General features: G+C 42.4%; 1 non-coding gene across 1 annotated transcript; it reads right to left on the reverse strand.

Annotated features, from left to right (window-relative positions):
• Positions 1–6,192: 6,192 nt before the first annotated feature.
• On the reverse strand, positions 6,193–6,274 carry trnas-aga (transfer RNA serine (anticodon AGA)). Its single transcript has one exon. It is a non-coding gene; the product is annotated as a tRNA-Ser (tRNA).
• Positions 6,275–6,770: the final 496 nt, after the last annotated feature.

A 6,770-nucleotide genomic window follows, 5' to 3' on the forward strand; every position in this document is an offset into this window, starting at 1 on the left:
GAGGGTGAGAGACCCGAGGAGTAACAAACACACCCACAAAGCAATATCAGGACCTGTGAAGTTCAGTCATAAAAAGCTGCCTGCAGTTGTTGTATTGCAAAGTTGGGTTTCAAACCCACGACGCAATAGAGACTGGATCCTAAACCCATCATATTAAACCTCTCTGGATTAGTAGTGCTGGAAGAGCACTGCAGTTCAGGCAGCATCCGGGGAGCAGTAAAAATCGACGTTTCAGGCAAAAGCCCTTCATAAAAGGTTTCGCCCGAAACGTCGATTTTACTGCTCCTCGGATGCTGCCTGTACTGCTGCGCTCTTCAGCATCACTAATCCTGAATCTGGTCTCCAGCATCTGCATTCATTGTTTTTACCGACATTAAACCACTCGGCGACGCTCCCTGACGATAACTAAGCGCTAAACCTGTCAAGACTAATGTTTCAGCATCGCTTCACTTCAGAAGATTTCCCTGGCACTTTCTATGAATACCTTAGCATAATTAAAAAAAAATATTTGCAACGATTTGAAAGTTTTGCACGGTGTGGACATTATTGAGAAGGTAAATATTCTTCGACAGTTTTCCCCGGAGCTTCAGGCCTGAGGGATGTCCTTGGAAAAGTTTACAAAATCATGAGGTAGACGAGCAGAGAACATAGTCAATCTACACTTTTTCAGAAGTGACGTGAGTTTAAAGTGAGGTAGCATCGGTTTAATGTGAGAGCAGTACAATTTGAAAGGGATGTGAGCGACACTTGTTTTTAATACAGACATATTTGTGCATGTGGAATAAATTGCCTCATTTAGTGGCAGAGTTTGGTGCACTCACAACACTTCAAAGGCATCTAAATGGGTATGCAGACAGGGATTGTTCGGAGAGATAAGGGACAAATATTGGCAAATATGTTTAGATTAGTTACGGTCATCTGTTCAAAAGGTGCAAGGTGGATAGGAAGGTTTTCTTCCCTGCTCGGCAGTTCTGTGACACTCCAGTACCTGACAACAGTTTGAAAAGACCACTTGCAAAAACGCATGCTGTTTGTTTCTAAGTCAGCGTGTTTGAAATTTAATTTTTTTCATGAGGCATAATGTTTTGAAATGACACAGAGAGGAATGTTTTCCAGACATTTACAGACAATGGCCATTCTCCTTGATACATTCTCAAGTTCTCCATCAAATAATTTCGTTGACTAAAAAAGAACCTCACAAAACGTGTTATCCCCTCAACTCTCCAGTGAATCCAAAAACTGACAGCTCTTAACGTGGACCAGGTGCAAAACTCATTATCAGACACACAAACTCATTACGTCTGTCTGTGGGGCAGTGCGAGACGTGTATGTCAAGAACTGCTCACACAAATAACACCGAAGCAATTCCAAACGGTGCTTCCCGACATTCTGGAGATTTAGTGCATTGCCAAGTAACAGAAAGTGCTCAAGTAACATTAAACAAAACAGAAAAATGCACCATGCAAAGTGATATTATCAATTACATTCTCGATTAAATTAGGTCAACAATGCGCTGGTGCCTCCATCTGATCGAGCGAGCCAATCTCCAGCCTCCCTCACCAGGACAGTAATGAGGGAAATGAGAGAAATATAACAAAGTTTCACGTTGCGATTGCTCACCTTTTAGCCACAACAACAAAAAACGAGGGAGCAGATTCAGTGCAGGATCTGGCTTCACAACAGCGGTGAAATAACGACGTCCACTCACTTTCAGGGAAAACTGTAAACAATTCACATTGTCCAGAATATGAATACACAGCGCAGGCTGTTTAGTTCCCATATTCTACTGCTGCCCTGACATTGATACGATAATGTACCTTTCAAAGAGACCGTTTGGAGCTGTGGAATGACAGTGGCAGCTGTTTCTCCTCGCTCTTACTGCCGCCCTTGGTCGTGTAGGGCCTGTAATTCTCATCTTACACGCGGTAGTAGAGTGTGCAATTATCTGTTGTTGAAAAGCGGAGTGTTTTGGTGCAGAAAGATGTGTTGTTCGGATGTTTCTGGAGTTCTTGTTGAAAGGTTCGGTTACGCTAGGTAGATGGTTTGCAGACTTTTCCTCCCTTTCTGGGTGACATTCTCAGCGCTTTAGAGGTTCCTGTGAAGCGCTGCTCTCATGTTTTGGTACGAATTCATTTGGTTTCATTCCCACTGTTTCCGTTTGTTGGGATTGAAGATTGGGTCCAACGTATGGAATCCGTGGATGAGTGCCCTGCTTCCATGAATTGTCTGGCTGTCTTCTGCTTGCCCTGTCCTATTATTGTTGTGCTATTCTAGTCGAATGTGTGGCCCCTGCCGTTTGTACGTCTTGCTACTAGGGACTGCTGGATTGATGCCCACACAAATTCTTTGCCAAATACCAATATCCACCCACCTTCTTTCGCAAATGCATGGCACACAAAGTTCGCAAAGTGTATTTGCTACGAAGTAATTTTTAAATCATGTTTCCCTGTGTTAAAAACAAATTCTTGTAAACGATATCCAGATTCCTCCGAACACTCGGACATATGACAGCACAGAAACCGAGGGCCTCACTCAGATAACAACTCACGAGAAAACAAGGCCCAATACCCCATCATGTGCAGCTCAAACGTGGTTGATGAGATTCCACGCATGGACTGCACGAAACACCACAGAGGAGAAAGAGGCTGACAACTAGAGAGCTGCATTCATAATTTCATCTGGACTGTAAAAACGCCTCGGACAGCTGTTCCTTGCAGTTATGCACAGAATATTGAATGTCTCTGATTGCAGGGCTTGGAATTCGGATGATATGACCGTCTGCAGCACTGGTTACTTCCTTATGTGAGGTAACTCCTGATGGAACACATGTCACACTCTATTGCTCATTGAGAAATACATCCAAAATAGGAGCTTAGAGCAGCATTTATGTTGTCCTTCTGGGGCTGTCCCTGACATGCCCTGTGGCACTGCACTTATTCTGTGTTTCCTGAGGGTTCGGCACATGCTTCCACGATCGTATTATGGGCAGTAATCTGCATTTTCGCTTCAATAACGGGTGTGTGAAGCGGAGGTCCACCATTCTCTCTTCTATTTTTCTCTTCTTATGCACAACTGCAATACAGTAAAGGATCAATTGATATTGAAAGATGATATACAGAGGCGTTTGAAATACCGAAGTTTTAATGACATTTATGCAATGGTTAGAGATTACCTTGATTCAGGAAATAAGGATGTAAAGTCTGTTTGGCTGGAGTGGAGGGACAGTGAGGAATGAACTCACAAGCATGTGTAGTTTACAAGCCCACTCGCAGTAACCACAAAGAGAAATAAATCGTACAAGGGGGAAAAATGCATGTGAGTGACAAAAATGGCAATAGTCATGCGTGATCTTAACTTCCCATCTAAAACTCTCGGTTCCATTGTAAAAACGTTTGGAGAACCAAAATAAGAAAAATCCCACATGTCCCATAAAACATCACGAGGGATATCTTGGTAATTGATTACTCTATTGGTGACTTAATTTTCCTATTTTCTTCGAAACCATCTCTTTAATTGTGAGCATCAGAAAAGGCTTTGTTTTGCCAGCAAGAAATAAATATGTGATTATGCTTTGTTGGTTTCATGAATAAGAACACTGAGAGTCCTCTGCACCACACTTTTTTTTGCGTTTCTATCGATTTTAACACTAGTGTGTCTTTTGATTCTTCCCAACAAAGTATATGACCTCGCATTCCCTCCATGAAACTGCGTCTGCCAAGAATACTCCAATTGATGGAGGGAATCCTGAGGAACAGAATGTACATGTATTTGGAAAGGCGAGGACTGATTCGGGATTGTTAACATGGCTTTGTGCGTGGGAAATCATGTCTCACAAACTTGATTGAGTTTTTTGAAGAAGTAACAACGAAGATTGATGAGGGCAGAGCAACAAATGTGATTGATATGGACTTCAGTAAGGCGTTCAATAATGTTCCCCATGGGAGACTGATTGGCAAGGTTAGATCTCATGTAACAATAGTGGACGTAACACCGACCCTTGTGGTGCGCCGCCAAGACCTGGACACCAAGAAGAACATGTTCCAACAACTACAACACCGTTTTCTTTTGGCAAGCCAATTACTGATCAAAGCTGCAATCTCTCCCACAGTTCCATTCCTCTGCATTTTGTATAATAGCCTATTGTGGGGAAACTTATCGAACAACTTGCTGAAACCCATATACACCACATCAACTGGGTTACTGTCATCTACCTGTTTGGTCACTTTGTCAAAAAAGTCAACAATATTCGTTAGGCAAGGCATACCCTTCAATAAACCGTGCTGAATGTCCCTGATCAGATGATTCATTTCGAGATGGTCATAAATCCTATCTTTAATAACCTTTTCCAACACGTTACCAACAACTGCAGTGAGACTCACTGGTCTGCAATTACCAGGGTTGTCTCGATGAAACTTTTTGAACAAGGGAACAACATATGCTATGCTGCATCTCACAGGCACTATTCCTGTAGACAACGATGATTTGACGATCAATTCCAAATCCTCATCAATCTCTTCCCTTGCTTCCCAGAGGATCCTAGGACAGATCCCATCCAGCCCAGAGCACTTGTCTGTTTTCACACTCTACAGTATATCTATCACCTAATCATTGTGAACCTCAATATCTACTACACTAGACGCAAGTATCTATATATCTTCGTCGCCAACATTTACATTTTCTATCGCGAACAATGTCGAAATATATTTATTTAGTGCTTCCTCTATCTCTTCTTACTCCAATCAAAACTTCTCACTATTATCATTCATTGTCCCAAATGTAACTCTCGTCATTCTTTTATTGCTGACATACCTATGGAAAGCCTTAGGGTTAACCCTGATCCTATCTACCACCAACTTCTCATGTCTCCTCCTGGCTCTTCTCAGCTCTCTTTTTAGGTCTTTCCTGATATCGTTGGAACCCTCGAGCGCTCGAACTGAGTTTTCACGTTTTGTTCTAACATAAGACTTCTTGTTCTTTTTGACCAGGGGTTCCATGTCCTTAGTAAAACACGGCTCATGCGTTCAATATCTTCCTCCCTGCCTGACAGGTACACACTTATCTAGGACATACAGGAGTTTTTCCTTGAATAAGTTCCACATTTTTAATGTGCTCACCCCCTACAGTTTCCTACCCGATGCTACGCTTCCTAAATCTTAACTCATTGCATCATAATTTCCCTTCCACCAGCTGAAACTCTTGCTCCGTGGAGTACACCTATCCCTTTCCATCACGAAAGTAAACCTGAGAGAATTGTGATCGCTGTCTCCAAAGTGCTCACCTACTTCCAAATCTAAAACCTGGCCAGGCTCGTAACCAAGTACTAAATCGAAAGCGGCTTCTTCCCTTGAAGGCATGTCTACATACTGTGTCAGGAAGCCCTCCTGCACTTACTGAACAAAAACTGACCCATCTATATTACTCGTACTGTAGTGATCCGAATCAATATTTGGATATTGGCTTGAGTGTTCCAGAGGTTTTCATTGTCCCAGAGTACAGATGAAGTTTGCATTGCTCACGTACGTAGGCGAGAATTTTTTCAATGTCTCAGATCAGTTTCTGTCCCGAGAACATCAGAGTCAATGTCCCTTCCTCTACTCGGACCGACAGTTCACACTTCTTCATTCTCCTCTGATTCCATTTCCCAAAGAGCTTCTCAAGATTTCCAAAGCTGAAGCCTAAGATATATAGTTTGATTCCTAAACATTTTTCCAACTGCCAACTGACAATATTTTCAAAATATCTCTTCACAATCCTCTGGCTTGCACCATGTCCAGGGATGAGAAGTCCCGTTTGGTGGAGAGAGTTCCTAGGCTGGTGAGTTTCACTTTGGATCAAAGATGGTTAAGTGGCAATTTCCTGCGGTTGTTTGTAATGATGGGAGAGGGAGCGGTGGGTAATGATCACTCTGACGAGCAGGAGGAAGTGTTGCCAATGACCAGAGTCAGAGGACCGAGTACAAGGGATGAAAGGAATCTAATGAAAAGCAGCACTTCTGCTCAGGGCGTTCAATAACAACTGCAGAAACCCGATGTGTCGAGCAGTGTATCTGGAAAGAGAAACAGAGATAATGTTTTAAATGTGGAGCATTTCTGATGAAGAACTCAAGTTTCCCAAGTCCAATCAAATTACAGGCCTGATTTGCAAAACAGGGTTTTTGAATTTTGACTTGTCACAGCAGGAAAGCATCCATAACGTCGTCAACAGGATTCAAACCTACGTGGGACAACCCCAATGGATTTCTAATCCATCGCCTTAACCACTCGGCCATGACTACAGACAGCAGCGCCCTTGAGCACTGACCAAATCAGCCGTGATCTCATTGAAAGCTGCCGCTGACGAGAGTTAAATGTTTCCATCTCCATTCATACCTTTGCTGTCATTTGTAAGGTGCGAGACACCAATGTAAAAGAAGAAAAGCACAAAGTTAGGAAAAGATATTTGCAGCAAAATGGAGTCAAAATTATTTATTGAAAGGAAAATCACACTTGGCAATATGCTAGATCTCTTTGCGAACATGACCAGCAGAGGTAATCAAGGGAGCTATTGATCTGAGTATTCTTGGACATGAAACAAACAAAGGTTTGTGACATATTCATTTCTTTTTTCAGCGATCGAAATGGTCTTTCCTGATGGTTACAATGAAAGAGATGGTTCCCAATAAAAGACAGAGATTAAGTCGCATGTAGATATACTTCAATGTGATACGATTCATTTTCAGCCCCTCATTACCCCAGAGATTGAGGGGGTGAGTTACTTTTCTTCACGCTTCA

This window comes from Chiloscyllium punctatum, unplaced genomic scaffold, assembly GCF_047496795.1.
Source record: "Chiloscyllium punctatum isolate Juve2018m unplaced genomic scaffold, sChiPun1.3 scaffold_98, whole genome shotgun sequence".
NCBI classification, from domain to species: domain Eukaryota; kingdom Metazoa; phylum Chordata; class Chondrichthyes; order Orectolobiformes; family Hemiscylliidae; genus Chiloscyllium; species Chiloscyllium punctatum.